Genomic DNA, 18,977 nt, shown 5'->3' on the forward strand with positions numbered 1-18,977 from the left:
ATGTCCTCGCTGCTTCCTGGGCTCGCTGGTTCCCACGGGCACTTCCCAAGGCCCCTTTGGGGTCCGGCTCCAGGCCATGGCCTTCCTGACAGACATCGTACAGTCATCGGTCTCAGATGCTTTGGTTTGAAAGGAAAAAAAAACCCCAAACTAAAATAAGAAGCCCGAATGGGCCTCCCAAGGCTCCCTGGGGTGAGGGCCTCACCCTCAGTATTTGTGGGGCTTAGGCCTTCCTGGCAGCTGCCTTGTCTGTGGAGGGTGAGCGGAGGGCCAGGGAGAGGACCTCTCCTCCCCAGACGGCCCATGGCGGTGACCCTGGACAGCCCTGCTTCCGTCCCCCTCCATGCTCCCCCGACAGTGGGGTCACTGAATGAGCCCCATCCCTGCTCTCTGCCCGGCCTCCGTGGCCCGGGCAGTGTTCCTGTTTCCCTGTTTTTTCCTCAGCACCCTCCCGTCTAGATTTCTTCCTTCCTCCCTCCCTCCCTTCTTTTCTTTCTTTTGTCAAGCCTCGTGGCTTGCGGGATCTTAGTTCCCCGACCAGGGGTTGAACCCCATACCCTGCATTGGAAGCGCGGAGTCCTAACGCCTGGACCGCCAGGGAGGTCCCTCCCCAACAGATTTCTGAGCAACTGTGACCTCCGCAGGTGAGGACGAGGGTGAGAGCTCCAGGCCACAGTCCTGAGGCTGACCCGGCTGGCCACGGCTTTCCTCGGACCCTGCCATCCCTCTGTCACCATGCGCTCCTGCCCCTCCCTCAGCTTGGACGGGCAACAGTTTGGCCACAAGCCCTGTTCTGTGGCCGGCACAGCCAGGGCTCCAATGGGGCCAAGTCCATGGTCACCAAGGTGGGGTCTCGGGGTAAGTGGGGGGGGGGATCCTGCCCTGAATAGCTGGCATCGCGTGGAGCCCCCGAGCCCCCATCTTCTCAGGGTGGAGCTGGGACCCCCCAAATCAAGGAACCCAAGACAGCCAGTGAACACCGGAGGCTAGAGAGAGCCTGGGGCACGTTCTCCGTCACAGCCTCAGAAGGACCAGCCCAGCCGCCCGGGGATCTCGGACTCCGGTCTCCAGACTGAGAGAGACCCACTGTCTGTCGTTTAAGCCGCCGGGTCTGGGGGTTTGTCTCGGTGGCCCCAGGACCCTTGTGCCGTGCCCTACCCCCAGCCTCCTCTTCCAGGGATCCTGCCCGGGGCCCACAGCCAGACGGTGTCCCCAGGGCCCAACACTCAGGCTCTCAGCTCTCCACGGGAACCCGCCTCGGGACCTCGGGCCCTCGGACGTGCCCCTGTGCTACTCCCACGTGGGCTGAGTGATCAGCGGATACCGGGCTCGAGGGGTGACCCTCAAGGGCCGCGTGTCCCCTGCTGGGAGGCCCTGATGGAAGAATCGCCGCTGATGGGTGAGCTCGTGGAGGAGGCCGTCGGAGGCGCTCTGAACACCTCTTGTCTGGCCGCAGTGGCCTGACCTGCAAGGTTCCCAGGGAGGCTTTGCATTTCTTCTAATGCGCTGGGACGTCTGGCAAGATGGGAACCCCCCTCGACCCCTCAACTCCCCTCTGCTGAGCTGACATCTTGGGTCGGCCCTGTAGCTCGTGTCCACCTCTGAGCCCCTAAGAGAGGTCATTGGCTGGCAGACCATCAGGCTCTTGGGGGTCCCCGCAGCCCCAAAGCTCGTGGAGGCTCTGCAGGGGGTGGGTCCCCCGGGCTTTCTGGAGCAGCAGGCTCTCTCCCCACCTCCGTCCAGCTGTACAGTAGGCACAAGGGAGCCAGGAAGGTGTGGAGGCCTGAGTGTGGCCTAAAGCGCAGGCCCCAGACCCACGGGCAGACGGCAAAGAAGGGGAGGACGTGGGCGCCGGGAGTACCCTTGTGCAGGGCGGAGCGGGCAGGGAAGCAGCTGGCTCCCGGGGACCTTCATTCCGCGGGGTTGTGGGGGTCGTGAGCTGGGTGTGGGGAGCTGGAGGGGTGCTCTGGACAGATGGATGGGCGGAGGTCTTTGAACACCACTGGGCCGCTCAGCAGGCCCCCAGTGCTGACAGTGGTGGACCGGGGGTGGGGGTGGGGGACGTCACTCCTCCCATCTTGATGTGAATCCGAATGCCTGACACCCATCCCCCCACGGCAGGGGTATGGGTCAGCCCGGGGAGCAAATGCTCCCCTCAGTGGGAGCCGGGGGTCACGAAAGTCACAGAGGGGGCCGAGCACAAGCGGTGGAGACCAGACACAGGAAGGGGGGCAGCCTCACCAAGGTCTCAGGGCTCGGGAGACACCGGGGTGCAGCCCTGTCCCTCCGCATGTGAGGGGACCTTGCTGTCACCATCACGGTGACCCTTCATGAGCCCTCACCGTGTGCTGAGGCCCCACGAGAGCCAGGCCTCATGCCGAGGGTCCTAAGCTCTGCCCGGGGAATAGCCCTCAAATGGCCTTTTCTGGAAGCCGTGCCGGGGAGCTCACGGAGGGGGCAGACCTGGATGCGGGCATTTTGAACTCTTCCTTGGGCCTGGGGGTGCCAAGCTCACATAAGGGACCCACTTTCCATTTTCCTTAAGCCCCTGGGCACCCAGGGTGTCCTTGCCATGCGTGGACCTCGCTGCTGGGATGGAGGCCCCTGACAGCCAGCCCGGGCCGGGGGGCCGGTCCCAGCATTACCTCTTCTCCCCCAGGAGGACCCAGGTGCAGCCCCTCTGCACGCCTGGCATACAGAGGGTGGCACCGTCAGTCAGGGTTCTGTGGTGTATCACCCAAACTGGAACGACTTGAGAGAGGAAGGGGCTGTGGACATCAGGACCACCAGGGTGTGAAAGCAGGGATGGCCCCGCTGCTCCCTCCGCTTCACCCCTCCTGGTGGACCTGGCCCGTTCCCTGCTATGTAATCCCGGCTGCTGCAGGGGTGCCTCTCAAGGCCGGCCCCCCTCAGACTGGTGACACCTGGGTCTGCTCTGCTTGGAGCCCCTGAGATGCATCCCCTGCCTTTTCCAACTAGAATCTTCCTTAATTTCAGAAATGTTTCTCTTTACCAGGGAGTGGAGGTGAATTTTAAGCGGGGAGGGCAGGTTGGTCAATTGCTGAAGCTGACAGCGCTGTACGCTCCCTTAGTGCTGGGGGTGTATTCCCAAAGCCAAGGTCAGCCCCCAGCCAAGCTCTGAGTGCCCGGAGGAGGCGGCTTCCAGCAGCTCCTTAGGCTGCGCAGACCCGGCATGCGTGGGGACCGGTGTGACCCTTCTCACCGCAGATGGCTCCAGGGAAACTGTGTCGTGGCAGGTGATTGAGCCCAGAGCTGACGACAAGGCTGGCGTAACCAGGCCACGTTTGACCACTCGAGGAGCCCCAGGCTGCCTGGAAAGCCCTGATTTAGAAAGTCATCCGACCCGTGGGAAGATGAGCCGAGGCTGGCCTGTCTTCCCGCACGGAAGGCGCTCATCAGTGGCCCGAGCTCCCAGGGGGTCTGCGATCAGAGCACAGACACTGGGGCTGTTAACGCAGAGGAAGCCCCAAGCGGTTCTGTTGAAGATGAGGCTTCATCCGCCCAGGAATCAGGCGGGTCAGTTTCGTGTCATTCAGTGACCCCCATCACCACCACCGATTCAGTTCTTCTGTTCCTGAACCTCATACAAACGTCATTTCCCTGTCTGTCAAAGGAGGTCACCCCTGACCTACCGGCACGACGTAAATGCTTGGCGTGGCCTCATCATTTAAATTTCACTCCAACTTGGAGGTGGGTACCACTGTTTCTCCAGTTTTGCAGATGGTGAAACTGAGTCTCAGAGGCCAGGAGCCGTGCGGGGTCTCAGCTGGTGGGTGCACAGCAGAACTTCTGGCTGATCTGGGCACCCCCATGGGGACAGGGCCTGGGGGCGTGGGGTCCTTCACACCTGGCCCCTCTCTTGCATAATCCCTCGGGCATCCCAGGACTTTCCTGCCTCCCAGTACTCTCCCTCTGGCGTCACGCTCAGAAGCGCCCACATCCCTCCTTTGCCCCAGGAACTTCTCCTTGTCCCCGTCACCTTGCCCTGGGAACTTCCTCATTCTCCTGCCCAGGCAGAAGGTCACCGGGGCTCTGGGGGCCTCCCGTGGTCCCGAGTCCACCTCATTGGCCACTGTCCTCCAGGGATTGTGGACACCCTAAAGGCACAGCTGCACGTCTGGTCCCCGGAGCCCTGAGCCGTCAGCACTGCCTGGAACACCACAGGCGCAGCTGACACTTGTCACACGGGGCAGGCCAGCTCTGCCCCTGCTTCAGTGGCGCCGAAGGGGAGGCTCAGAAGCAAGGCCGCCAGGGCTCCGTCCCGCCGACACCCACTTGCTCACTTAAGTCTCTCAGAGAGAATCCCAGAGTAAGACCAGGGGGCTCCCTGGCAGGTCCTGGAGACTCTGCCCCCCAGCTCCACGCCAGCGGTCTTCCAGGTAGGTCTGACTCTGGCAAAAGCACACTCCTAGGATGACTTTTGAAAAGACGCGTTTTGAAATCGAGGTGTGACTTACGTACCAGAAGAGGCACAATCCTAAGGGCCCAGCTCATGCATTTCATGTGTCTACACGTATGTAAGCATCGTCCCTGTGACAGGGTTGACATCGAGAGCACTCCCCGCACCCCCTGAGAGCCCCTCGTGCTGCCGTGTCCCCGCCCAGTCACTACCCCCAGGGATAACCGCTCTCCTTACCTCTGACCTCCATCAGACCCCGTCCTCCCCTTCTTGAACTTCACACAAAGAAGCGCTCCTTCCCGCAGCACCGTGACCGCTCACACACTCCGCGCAGCCCTGGGCAGCGGCTGTATCGCCGGTGACCAGACCGCCACGCCTTTCTCCCTCTGTCAGCACGGGGGTGTGCAGGGGGTCCCCGTTTGTGAATAAGCCTGGGGGACCAAGGCTACCCTGAACGCTCCTGCACGTGCCGTTTAGGACGTCACACTGGTGTCCGCTGGCTGTGTAATTAGCAGTGGGATGCCTGGGTCTTGGGGGGCCTGTCTCAAGTGGGGAGTCCGTTCACCACCCCACACCGCAGCAGGATGAGGGGCTTCGAGCAACACCACTTGGTACTGTCAGCCTTTTGAATTTCAGCCTGTCTGGCGGGTTTGTGGGAATGTCGTCTTGTTGGAAATCATCAACCACCCATCCTCAGGCGTAAGAGGAGCTTGGTGGCGAGGTTTTCCAGAGCGTTCCTTCGGTGCGGGGCGGCTGGCCTGGAGGTGGTATTCCTGCATGGCCAGAGCAGGGAGGGGCCGAGCCCCAGAGCGGCCCCCCACCCTCCCTCCGGGGTCACCTGTGGTCAGGAGGGGGTGGCCAGACCAGGGCCCGGGCCTTGCAGGCGGTAGTGCCCGAGTGGCCGGGTGTCCGGAGGGGGAAGACTCTGGGGACAGTGTGGGTTCCCCACGAAGGTGGCAGCCGCACACCGTCAGCTCCAGTGAGTGGTGGCCACGTGCCAAGAGGGCCTCAGAGGAGCTCGGAAGATGCAGAAACCACCGCGGACGGGATGCTTCCCGACAGCCAAGTGTTTGTGTGTGAGTCTCACAGGGCCGTTGTAACAAGTACCACAGACTGGAGACTTAAAGCACGAGAAAGTATTCTCTCTCTCCCAGTTCTGGGGGCTGCAAGTCTGAAATCAAGGTGTGGGCAGAGCCGTGCTTTCTCCAAGCCGCAAGGGGAGGATCTTTCCTGCCCCGTCCAGCTTCTGGTGTTGCCGGCCGTCCTCGGGGTTCATTGGCTCGTGGCTGCGTCCCTCCAATCCCTGCGTCCGTCGTGATGTGGCTTCTCCTCTGTGTCCAAATTTCCCTCTTCCTGTAAGAACACCAGTCGTTGGAGTAGGGCCCACCCTACTCGAGGATGACCTCATCTCAGCTTGGTGACACCTGCAAAGATGTCATTTCCAAATAAGGCTGCATTCTAGAGTTCCGAGTTAACATGAATGTGAGGGGCACACTGTTCAACCCACTACTGTATGTGATTTGAAAAAACTCAACCCCCAAAATGATACGCCCCAAACAGCATACCATCGGTGGTCTGGAGCCAGCCCCAGGTGCCAGTTCCTGACGTCTGGGCGCGGCGGGCGCGGCAGGCCCGGCCCCTCGGCTCACGCCCTCCCCAGCTCCCCACCCCCGAGGAACCGCGGCAACACACACAGATGTGGGCGCCCATGGAGCTCTGGAAGCCGGAGCTGGTGCTGGCTTGTCTCTTCCCTCACAAATGAGGCTGGGCTGTGGGCAGCGGACTTCCAGCCGCGCCCGGGCAGCACAGCTGTGCAAAGGTGGCCTCCAAGCCTGAGAACCGCTTGTCACTGCTCCACAGCAGGACCAGCAGCAATGCCAGTGACGCTCGCAGATGTTGATGACCATCCCACAAGTGGCTCCACGGCTGTGGACACAGCAGAAAGAACACTGGCCTTGCAGTTTGTATCCCTTGGCTTCTTTATTTCAATTTTCTAGGCATTCCTTTTTACCGTATTTTGCAAAAGCGTCGGTCTTCAGTGGGTTGACAAATAACAGTGGGCCCTTCTCTGGATGGCTGGAGAGGTCCAGGCACCAGGCCTTAGCCTCTGAGCACCCCCATGCCCATTTCACAGCCTCAAGGGAGGAGGACCACCCGGCCACGTCCAGACCCGCTGCTCATCTCCGATGATGCCGTGTGCGATCGTGTGATAGTAGAATAGTACACAGCACTGAAAAAGAACGCCCCCTAGTTACATGCAACAGTGTGGGTCAGCTTAGAAACACAGTACGGCCATACCTCGTTCTGCTTTGTTGTGATTCGTAGATACTGTGGGTTGTTTTGGTTTTTTTTTTTTTTTTTCACAAATAGAAGGTCTGTGGCAACCCCGAGTTGAGCAAGTCGATTGGCACCATTTTCCCAACAGCATTTGCTTACTTCACATCTCTGGGTCACACTTCGATGATTCTCACAATATTTCAGGCTTTTTCATTATTATTACATTTGTTATGGCGCTCTGCGATCAGTGACCTTTGATGTGACTGTTGCAAAAAGGTTATGGCTGGCTGAAGGCTCAGATACTGGTCAGCACTGTTTAGCAAGAAGGTATTTTTCATTGAAGGTGTGCACTTTTTTTAGACATAATGCTCTTTCACATTGAATAAACTACAGTATAGTGTAAACAGACGCAAAACAAAAACTTCGTGTGACTTGCTTCATTGTGGTTGTGTGGAGCCAAACCCTCAGTATTTCCAGGTCTGCTTGTATTGAGTGAAAAAGAGCTAATTGCAGGAGGCTTCATGACATGGGCTTCAATTTGTATAAAGCCCAAAATCTCGGGCACCCGGAGGATGAGGAGGTCAGGGCGTGCTCTCCCAGTAACTGACAGCGAGGGTTCCCAGGCTGCAGGGCCTCCTACCCAGGGGGCCTGTCAGGATCCAACCCTGAACCAGCTGACCACGCAACCAGGCTCTGCCCAGAGCCCCCCAGGGCTCAGGTTCTGGGGAGGGAACACCTCCGCTCAGAAGGGTGCCAGTGGCCCTCCCTCCCTCCATCCTTCCCTCCGAGCTTGGCAAAGGGGCGTCTTGCCAGGCCGTCCAGGAAGGCACCAGCAGGGCAGAGCCTGGTCTGCCCCAGCCCGTTTCCAGCACTGCCCCTTCTGAGGTCTGTTTGCTCAAACATTGACCGGGCCCTGGCTGGGCTGGGATGATCTCTTCTCTGCTGGGGTCAGGCATTCGCTGTGGACACTGTCGTGACCCACTGTGTCTCTGGCTGGGAATCTGGACCCTTCCTGCCGGAGCCTTCTGCTCCACAGCAGGACCATCTTTGCTCCTGAGGATTTTGGAAAACCCTTAGAAAGGGAGAGCCCAGGTCTGTTTTTCTGGAAAGGAGACACCCCATCCTTATCCTGCCCCGAGGAGCCCTGAGCAGAGGGTTGACGCCATCTCCCCCGGGAGCAGCCTCACTTGGGCAGCGGAGGCCTGGGCTTCCTGTAGTTTCCATTGGTCATTACTGCTCTCCCTGTTGGGCACATCCCAGGAGACGGTCCCCAAGTGTCTGCTGGGCAGTGTGGTGGGGAACAGCCAGTGGGGGCAGGCAGGGAGGCGGGGAGCAGAATCCTTTTCAGCCCTGGGGATTCCCAGAGGCAACAGAGTCTGCCCCTGACCAGGGCATCGAGGACCCTGGAGGTCAGGGAGGGAGGAGGGAAGCAGCCTGCAAGCGGAGGCGGTTCCAGCGACATGGAATCTGAAGATGTAGCGGCTGGATTCCAGCCCCGGCGGAGAACCAAGTCTCTGCGGGGATTAGTGCTCCTGAGTCACCGACTGCCGGGGGTGGAGGGGGCGGGAGAATGGCAGGTGGGGCTGCTCAGGCCTGGCAGGCCTGCTTGGCCCAGGGGCGGCCTACTCCGAAGGGATTACAGGATCGTGGACAACGGAAGCGTTGGTTGTGTGGCTTCGGCAGCCGTTCCAGCAGCATGTGTCGGAATAGAAGCAGAGGTAGGATGTGAGCCCTGGAAGGAGGGTGGAAATGAAGAAGCGCCAACGCCCCAACCCAGACGGAGGTTCCGACCGCAAGCATGAAGGAGGCCGGGCTGGCACAAATGATGTGCCCGAGTCCTGCTGGTCCAGGGGCCGGTCCTGGGGCTCCCCTTCCCTCTGCGGTATCTAGGGCTGCTCAGGCGGGGGCTCCAGGGATGTGAGCAGACCTGAGGGGTATTCATGAAGCAGTCCCCTGCCCATGGCCGGCTCCTCTCTGTGGACACCCCAAGCTGCCTCCTCGAGAGCCCTGGTTTTGCCTCAGCTGCTGTAGGCAAAACCGAGCCTTCCCACCAACGAGGTGGTACGTGGGCAGCGGGGCCCAGGGGCAGGGGGGCCAGCAAGGGCACCAGATCCCCACCTGCAGGGGCCTCTGGGGCCACGCAGCTCACACCTCTGCCCATCAGGGCCGAGGGTTGAGCAGGTCAGTCAATGGGGAAGGCTGCCCCTCGTGTAGGAAGTCACCAGGCCTGTGCAGGAGGTGTTTGTTTTTTTGTTTGTTTGTTTTTTTGCAGTACGCAGGCCTCTCACTGTTGTGGCCTCTCCCGTTGTGGAGCACAGGCTCTGGACGTGCAGGCTCAGCGGCCATGGCTCACAGGCCCAGCCACTCCGCGGCATGTGGGATCTTCCCGGACCGGGGCACGAACCCGCGTCCCCTGCATCGGCAGGCGGACTCTCAACCGCTGCGCCACCAGGGGAGCGCAGGAGGTGTTTTTATAGGAAGGTTTCATTATTCTCTGGTATAGCGAGGCCAGCACATCAGGGGCCAACTGCTATTAGAAAGACTGTTTCTCACGGATCCCAAGACAAGGGGGCGTGGCACACCACGCAGGGCCTGGTGGGGAAGCACCAGGGCCGGTCAGGAAGCGGGGGTGGGAAATGGGAGGAGCAGGCCAGGCGGTTCAGCGGGCTGAGGATGGGCCGGTTGGCAGGGTTCCAGCAGACTGGGGCCTGGCCCGAAACTGTGCTTTCTTTCCTTTTATGAATTCCTTCTTGCTCCGCCCTCCTTCTGCCTATACAACCTTCCACTCTGTACAGCCCCTCAAGCCCTTCCGTTTACTAGATGGGATGCTGATCCCTGAATCCTTGAACAAAGCCAATTAGATCTTCAAATTCTGTTGCATTTTGTTTTCCAGCAAGAGTCACAGGAGGGCCGGTCCCCCGTTGCCCTGCTCGGGGTGGGGGGGGCGGAGTCGCATTTCCAAGCCGCCTGCTGACCTGTGCCTTCACGTCTTGGAGGGACCTCACCCCTGTCCCCGGGGCCCCGCATGGCACTCAGCTAGGGCCCATTTGGCTCGTTCCTGCCCCCAAAGGGCTCTGGTGCATCTTTGATGAGGAGGTTCTTGATGGGCGGGGTCAGGCCCCACGGCCAACCTGTCCGGGACATGAGGGACACAGAGAAACCCACCTCAGGGGCCTTGGGCCCCACTGCGCATCCCCAGAGTTTGGGGCCACGCCCCACGGGTCCCACCAGCCTCCTGGCTGACGGTCAGCCCCTCCGTTCTCCGTCAGGCCCCTCTGGCTCCTGCGGGCAGAGCTGGGACTCCTGAGGGCTCAGGATGCCGGGGCTGGAGGGGCCTGGGGACTCTGCAGCGAACGAGGAAGCTGGGCCGTGGGGAGGGACATGTGTGGGTGGGGACGTGCATGGGGGTCAGTGGCGGGCCCCGGCCTGGATCCCGGTGGGCTGAGCCGGCAGAGCCCCTGACCGCCAGCCCGAGGGCAGTAACGGCCGACAGGTCTTGTCTGAGTCTGTCTCTGGTGTTTGCCGTCATTATTTCAGCTCTGGAGCAGGTTTCAGAGAAGAGTGGTCCCGGGCCACCACCATGCCCTCTGATGGAGGGTGTCTGAGAGACAGATGGCCATGCCTGGAAGCTGTCGGCGGTGTGTGGGCCGCAGTCAGATGCCATCATGGGTGTGAACCCCGGCTTCACCTCAGCTGCAGGCAAATTCCCGGGCCGCTCTGAGCCTCTGTTTCCTCATCTGCAAAGTAGAAATGACAGTGAGAGCCCTCGGGTTTGTGGGGTGAATGAGGTGCAGATGGGCTGGAGTGCTGGGCCCTGAGCTGGGTAGTAAGTGCTGGCTGTCCGCTGGGCGCTCCCGCAGGTCAGGGCCCCGCGGCGCAGGGGAGGCTGGGAGTGCAGGTGACAGGGCTCATGGCCACCTGCCTGCACCAAGGCCAGAGTGTGGACCAGGGCTGCCCGGGACAAGGGGAGAGGCATAGCCTGAGCCTGCAGGAGGGGCAGCCCTGAGTGAGGGGCAGCGCTGAGTCAGGCCCATCTGGGCCACCCTGGGCACACCAGACCACCCTGAGCTACCCTGGGTTGCCCTGGTCCACAGCGGCCCGCCCTCAGCCACCTTGAGCCACCCTGGGTCACCCTGGGTCACAGTGGGCTACCTGGACCACCCTGAGCCTCCCTGGGATACACCGGGCTGCTTCCCTGTGCCCCGCCTCCTGACCACGGCCAGGTCCAGGCCTGGCCTCGGGCTTGTGCAGCCCAGTGCAGGAGGGTCGTGTTGAGAGGACGTTCGTGCAGAACCCGGGCCTGGTTCTGCCTTGGTCATGTTTCAGATTTGGAGTAGGGAACAGCACAGGAGGAAAGAGTCAACCAGATTCCTTCCATCAAATCTGAGGGGCCTTGCTGACGTTAGCCCCCGACTGCCATGTAATCAATGAGAAAACTCATAGAGTCAGAGCAAATCCACAGGGTTGACACATCACTCTGCACCTGGAAAGAACTTTCTGGAAATGCAGCGAGCGTGTCCTCTCAGTGCTGCCCGCGTCCCTCGAAGTGGGACTTGGAGCTCTTCCTAACCTCCGTGCAGACAGAGCCGGCTCGGGGTAGTGGGCCAGAGTCTGGAGGAGGCGGGGACCTCAGGCCCACCTCAGGGGAACTCCCCGTGACCGCTTGGGCTCCCACCAGGCCTGGCCACCCCGGCCCCGAGGCCCCACACTGTCCTCCACTGACTCATCCCACAGACCGTCCTTGAGCGGAAAGGACAACTTTCAGAATCGACACACAGCCCTGGGAACCGCGGGGAGCTTGCCTGGGCCTGGACACCCCCAGGCGCCTCTCTCCTGCTCAGCAGCGGGGATGCAGGTGGAGGGAGCCCCAGGGGCTGACACATGCCACCTCCGGGGGCTCCGTGAGCCACGCTGCGTCCCCACCACACTCTCGGGGCCCGAGGACTGCCGCTGCCTGAGTTTTCCTTTTCAGAGGGAGAGTCTGGGTAGAAGGGGAAGCGAGGGGCACCCAAGCAGATGCTGCTGTCTGGTCAGGGGCTGCAAGGTGTATCTGTCTCTAATTTGGACCTGAAAACAAGCTCAGCGAACTGGCTCTGCTGTGGCTGCAGCCAGCTTGGCGGGACCCTCGTTAGAGCCATGGGAGCTGAGGGACGCGGCTTTGCAGCAGTCCGAGCAGGCCTTTCTGAGAGATGCAGCACATCCCTTGTGGTGCTTTGAGGGGCCTGGGGTGCGGGCTCCGTGCTCCTCGCGGGGTTCCAGCCCCGTCCTCTGCCCCACCGGCGAGAGCGATGACTGAGTGGCTCGTGGGGACAACGGTGTGCGGCCGCTGCCCGTGCTGTGGGACATGGGCCCAGAACCCGGAGCCGCGAGTAATCAGACCCCGAGGGGCTGGGAGCTGAGCACCGGTTTCCCCTGTGCTCGCTGCGGCTGTGGTCCCGAGGAGCAGGGCTGAGTCTCCCCTTTTCACTTCAAACAAGACACAGCGTGATTTTCAAGCGACAGAAGAGTCCGTTTCCAGCAGCCGCCCTGTTGAAGGCCCCCTGCCTGTATGCCACTGTCGTGGGCACATGTCCCCCTGCATTCACGTGTTGGAGCCCTAACTCCCAGCTCCACAGGACACGGCTGTACTTGGAGACGCAGCCTTTAGAGGGGGGCTTACGGTTAAATGAGGTCACTGGGGTGGCCCTAATCCAACCTGACAGGTGTCCTTGTGAGAAGGGGAGATTAGGACACAGACACGCACAGAGGGACAGCCACGTGAAGACACCAGGAGAAGCAGCTCTGCCCACACCTGCATCCCGGGCTTCTGTCCTCGGGACTGTGAGAAGATAGATAAGCTTCTGCTGTCCGAGCCACCTGGTCTGTTGTGCTTGTGGTGGCGGCCCCAGGACCCTGACACATCCATCACAGCGCATTGTGGTTACAACGGCGTCCTCCTCGGATGTGGTCCTGCAATCACCCTGGCGAGGTGGGAGGGCCAGCGTGTCACCCCCATTTTTAGCGGAGGACCCTCAGTCCTCAGGATGCCCTCAGTTATGCTGCAGTGAGAAACACCCCCAAAATCCCACGGCTCAAGGAATCCTTTGGGGAACCACTATGCAAAGAAAACCATTTCTCAGTAACTTGCATTTTATTTCAATTTGGATTTTAAATACATCAGTTCCTAAAGTCGGTTCCCCAGGGAAGCCTCTGGATGGTCGCACTGGGGGAGGCGCCTGCACGCTCTCTGGATTTTCCGAGTGTGCTCTGCTGGGCCCAGGCTGAGGCTCAGGCAGGGTACCCAGTGACTCGGGTGGAGATGCCCTTGGTGGAGCTCCCACAAGGTCAAAGCCGCTTTCACCTGCAGGTGAGTAATCATTACCAGGAGTGTTCTAATAGGTTCTACTTCTTTCCCTGATTAAATCAGCCATTAGCTGCAGCTGAGGTTATTTCCAACCCCCATCTGAGTACGGAGGGGATTCTCGGGCTCTTGGGCTCAGCGCCGAGAAAGGAAAGGAGCAAACACAGGGTGATGTCCCAGGGCGTCAGGAGGCTCGGCTGTGACGCAGCGCCGACGTCTGTGGATAAAGGACTCACTGTGCCTCTGCACCGCCCCCCCCCCCCACCGCCTCCCCGCCCACCGGCTCTGAGTAAGCCCTCCTTGCTGTTTCCTCACCGCCGAGCCAAGCAAGCAGAGAACTCAGCCTTCACTCTACACGTTGGCTCACCCACCCTGGGCCCCTGAGCTTGCGCAGAGCGTCACCCTGGTCCAAACTCAAGTTCCTCCAAGGGCTGACCTGACGGAAGGATTTGGGTGAAGGTTGTTTACGTGGAAGCGACCCCAGGAAGCCCAGTGAGGAGGTGGGAGGGGGAGGGAAGATGCTAGTAAGTGGTGGCCTCTGGCGTGCCTCTGGGCGAGGAAGCCAGTGTCTATCCACCAGCTCCCAGCCCTGTGGGTTGAACTTTGCTCTTGGGCTTTCAGAGGAACCCGGCCATACCCCGAGAACGCCCTCAGGCAGGGGCGGAAGGGCGTGGCCCCTAAACCTGCGGTGAGCCATAGTCTGCCATCCCCTTCGCCCTGGAGCCAAGGACTCGCTCTCCTGACTCTGGTTCCAGGCCCCCGTTCGGGAGGGCGTGGTGAGCGCCTCCAGAGCTGGGACAAGGTCAGAGACAGGGCCGTCCGTCCCTGCGTTAAGAAGAGCACGAACTGAGCGACCCCGGGAGAAGCAGCCGGCCTGCAGCTCCCAGGAAGCTGAGCAGTGCCAGGCCACGGCGCGGGCTGGGGGGCGCAGCGGGAGCTCTAAGAGCGGGTGGTCCTCCACTGGAGCCTGGACAAGGGACCGACGGGCTGGGACCCAGCGGGCCTTGCGTCTCAGTGGCTGCCCCGCAGATGGGCGTCCCCGGCGGAACCCTGCCTTGCCGCCCCCCGGGGACGCTGGGCGTCCGGCCCCCCGATGCCCTCCCCTCGCTCCTCGTCCCCTCGCGGACCATCTTCTGAGTCCGCGGGCTCCCGCGTGGTCCTCTGCACGAGGGGAGGTGCCGGCACACACATGGCGGCTGCACAGCCATCCCACGATTTAGGGTCGATTTAAAAGAAACCTCGCCTGCTGCACCACCGCTCTTTGTGCTGCAGACGCGCAGTGGGTCCAGGGAGACGGTCGGGTCGGGGCTCCGCTGGGGAGGCCCGGGCAAGAGGCCCCTCTGGCCCCTCCTTTCACCCCGACCTACTTCCTGTTGGCTCTCAGGCCCCGTTTCTCCTCCCACCTCCAGCCTGGGCCCCGCAGACCTGCCCCCTGGGCCCAGCCTGCCCGCCTGCCGAGGCCACCCCGCGTCTCTCTCCTGGGCGCTCGTGTCCCTTGTCTGCCGTGGGCCGGCCTGGGCCTGGGCCGGCCTGCTGTGCTCCCCGAGGGCCCTTCTGCACCTGCAAGGCCAAGACCCCCCCTGCGGGGCCCAGGCCTCGCCCCCTTCCTGCAGCCAGGGCACGGTGTGGGCCCGGCCAGCTGGCTGAAGGCTGGTAAGTTGGCTGACCTCGTCCTAATGGGACCCAGGTCCACGGCCTTTCTGGCCGGAAGCACGTCCAGCAGGCCCGAGGGGTGGCCTTCTGTACGCATTGCAGCAGGAGTGTTTACACGGGGCTCAGCGGAGTGTACGCGAGCACCACTTGTGTCACGCCGGCCGGCAGCTGGCCGGGCGGGAAGTGGGAAGCGAGGCCCGGGCGCGGCCGTGCAGGGGGAGGGGCAGGGGAGGAGCCCACGTGTACCTGTGCGTGGAGGTGCGTGTGTGTGCGCGCGGGCGGGGAAGGGTGTGAGCGTGTGCTGGGGCCGAGGTGCTGGGTCTGTGTCCACCAGCTTGACCGCAAAGGGCTGCGATCGGTTTTCCGATTCGTGAAGTTACCTGAAAAGCCTATTAAATCACGTGTACTGAATACAGTAGAATTCCAGGAAGGCAGGATTGTCCCCAAGTCCCGAACGTGGGCACCCCGCATAGCTGCTCTGTGACCCTCAGTCCCTCCCTCCCCGGGTGCAGGCCCCAGGATAAACCACACGGTGCGGGTGAGCCTCCCTGCTCCCCGTAATGCCCGGCCCCGCCCTGTCCTGCTTCACCCCCCAGAAATTGGTGACCCCCCAAAGCAGCCCTGGAGGGGCAGTAGGAGGGGTCAGGGTGTGTGTGTGGGCGGCCTCTGTGTGACCCCCTCTCCCCCGGCCCTGCGCAGCTCCCTGGTCCCAGCCCCATCCGGGCAGCTGGCCCTGGGCTACTCCTGACGGTGGCCAAGCCCACTCCTCTTTCTGAGGCCTGAGGATTTAGACGGAAGGGGCCGTCAGCAGCAGGTGGGGCCGGGCTTCCCCCCTGGAGACCGAGGGAGGGGACATGGCTCTTTGCCCGACGCTGAGTTGGGAAGTCCCACCTTCTCCCGCCCTTGCGCTCAGAGCGGGACTCAGATATCAGGGCTCCTGGCTCTCAGGCCTTCACGCTTGGGCTGAACTGCACCGCAGGCTCTCCTGGGCCCCCAGCCTGAGGTTGGAAGCCAACTCCTCAGAGCAGATCTGTCTGTCTGTCTGTCTACCTATTGGTCTGTTTCTCCCGAGAACCCTGACTAACACAGTGTCTGCTTTTTGGGGGGTGCTCGCATCTAACGTGACCCTCTCCCCATTGCTCACACCCTGTCCCCCTCCCCCACCCCATGGCCCCTCCAAGTCACCCGCCTCGTGCTGCTCTGTCAGCCCTGGGCAGGGGGCTGTGGCGGGGATGGGCTCGGGCCTCTGTAGCCAGAGCCAGTCTGCATGTGGAGGGGTGGCCCCGGGGACCCTGCACGCTCTCCAGGGAGGCCTTCTCCAGGTGGGGGGGACACAGGTACCCCGTGACCATCCCACAGCCCTCCCTGCTCTCCCTGCCGCAAGCCCGGCCCCCATATGCTCCTTCCCGCCAGCAGTGTCCTCCCCGGGCCCACAGCTGTACAGCCCTCTTATCAGGAACCTAGTGGTCCTGTCGCCCTTGAACTTGAAGATAGTGACGATGTGACCTGGGACCCCCGATGGTGAAGGGGGAAGAGCAGCGGCGTTAACAGGGACGTCCTCCTGTAGGGTCTACACCTTGGAAGGAGAAGAGGAGAGAGGGTGGGGCCGGGGCCCCTCTCTGGGTGGGGTGGGGCACCTGTGAGCTCCTCCCAGGCGGGCAGGGCAGCCGCTCCGCTCACCTGCAGTACAAAGCCCGATCCCAGGTTAACGAGTTCAAAGTCACATTCCTTATCACATTTTCGAGGCCGAGGGAGCACTGGAGGCCGACCCCCGGAGCAGGGCCCTTGGTGCCCTCTGCCTCTTATTGCACAACCGCGGTCGCTTTTACGGGCACAGCCGGTCTTTCACTAGGTGCTGTCACAGTCTCACTGCTTTGCCTTCGCCTGTGACGTCCGCACCGTGAAGATAAGCTTTCAGATGCCAACTCATTTACTGACGTACTAGCCGCAGGTTTTTCTCTTCTGCTTGGCGGCATCGTCACGCCCGGAGAACGTGCCTGACAAAACGCTCTGATGTGACATTGTTATGCAATGATCCCGTAGAGCAAGGGTGCCACGGCAGCCACACAGCCCAAAGGCCTCCAGGAAAGAAAATCCACAGAGATAAATAAAAGAAAAATACGTGCAAGAAAGATGTAAAGGACTAAATGTCCTTACTACGTAAAGAATTCTCAGAGTAAATAAGAAAAGCACTCACCCTACTAGGGGACTGTGATTGTGCCCACCCAGTGCCGCGTCTCCTCCATCTGCCACCCTTGTCCGTGAGATCTGAGGGAGGTGACCTCTACTTCCCCTCCAGAGGTGGAACTTGACACACACCTGGCCGGCGAAGGGGCTCCTGGGGTCTGTGGCTGGAGCTACGGGGGGGAGAGGCAAGCTTTCCCCGGGGGCTGTGAAACTGCTAAGAGGTTAGCCATCGCTGCTGCAGTGGGGTGAGCAGCTGCCTGAGGACAAAGCCACGCGGCGGGGGGCGAGGGGGAGAGCTGAGATGCTGGTGTAGGCCCACCACGCCCATCCCTTTCCCCAGGTGCCTCTTCTTACAAGGACACCTGTCAGATTGGGTCAGGGGCCCACCCATTCCAGGATGACCTCATCTCAGCTAATTCTGTCTGAAACGACCCTAATTCCAAACGCGGTGACATTCTTAGGTGCTGGCGATTAGGCCTTTTGGGGGGTACACAACTCGTACAACAGTGCGCCTTCGTTTTAAGGCGCAGCTCCGGAATGTTCGTACTCGGACTGATTCTGTTTTTGTGTTTATCGGCCTTTGTACTTCTTCTGCGAGTCAGATCTTCTGTTTTCTGTTAATGGGTCTCGGCCAAGGCTCCCTTGGTTGTGAATGACAGAAAGGCAACTTGAACTGCTTGAAGCTAAAAAAGAAAGTCCGTAGTTGACGTCAGTGAAGGCTTCAGGGCACGTCAGGGTTCAGGCTGAGCTGGACCCGGGTCCTCGTCGGCGCTTCTCTGCTCTCTTCCGTCTTTTCACCAGCATCTCAGCTCTCCCCCTCGCCCCCCGCCGTGTGGCTTTGTTCTCAGGCAGCTGCTCACCCCACTGCAGCAGCGATGGCTAACCTCTTAGCAGTTTCACAGCCCCCGGGGAAAGCTTGCCTCTCCCCCCCGTAGCTCCAGCCACAGACCCCAGGAGCCCCTTCGCCGGCCAGGTGTGTGTCAAGTTCCACCTCTGGAGGGGAAGTAGAGGTCACCTCCCTCAGATCTCACGGACAAGGGTGGCAGATGGAGGAGACGCGGCACTGGGTGGGCACAATCAAAGTCCCCTAGTAGGGTGAGTGCTTTTCTTATTTACTCTGAGAATTCTTTACGTAGTAAGGACATTTAGTCCTTTACATCTTTCTTGCACGTATTTTTCTTTTATTTATCGTTGTGGATTTTTTTTTCCTGGAGGCCAAACACTGCCTTTGGGCTGTGTCGCTCGCTGCCGTGGCACCCTTGCTCTACGGGATCATTGCATAACAATGTCACATCAGAAGGTTTTGTCAGGCCACGCTCTCCGGGTGTCACGATGCCGCCAAGCAGAAGAGAAAAACCTGTGGCTAGCCAAGGAATGACAAGCGTTGCTGAGAGCTGACAGGAGCTGGGAGAGGCGGGAAGGACCCTCCCCTCGAGCCTCAGGAGGAGGCCCGGCCCTGCCCACACCTTGATCCCAGCCCGCCGGCCTCCAGACTGTGGGAGAATGGATTGCTGTTGTTTAAAGCCACATAGCTTGTGTAAAAACAACACATGTCTGAAAATAGGTGAAATGTTAAATAAATGGAAGTGTGAAATAAATAGTAGACAGAATGGAATATCAAACGCTGAAGATAACGTCTTTAAATAATATGACACAGAGAAATTCCCTTTATATAAATAGAAAAAACAAGATATAAAATTGTCAAAGCTGGGACTTCCCTGGCCGTCCGGTGGTTAAGACTCCACACTTGCACTGCAGGGGGCCCGGGTTCAATCCCTGGTCAGGGAACTAAGATCCCGCATGCCACGCTGCGTGGCCAAAGTAAATAAATAAATAAAAATAAGATAAATAAAATTGTCAGAGTTGACAGAGCCCAGCTCCCGCCACTGCCCTGATGCCGTGACGCTGACTGGTCCCCGGTCCTGCAGCCAGCTCTGCGTGTCACCATGGACAACAAGGAAAGAGGCTTCAACCGGGTCCCAAGTCAGCCCAGGACTCTGCGTGTACCTGCAGGCCTGGACAGAGGCGGACTCGCCCTGAGAGCACTTGGGAGTCCCTCTGTCCGAGGGGAACAAATGCTGAAGTGGGCTGGGAATGCCC

This window comes from Delphinus delphis, chromosome 4 (assembly GCF_949987515.2).
Source record: "Delphinus delphis chromosome 4, mDelDel1.2, whole genome shotgun sequence".
Taxonomy (NCBI): domain Eukaryota; kingdom Metazoa; phylum Chordata; class Mammalia; order Artiodactyla; family Delphinidae; genus Delphinus; species Delphinus delphis.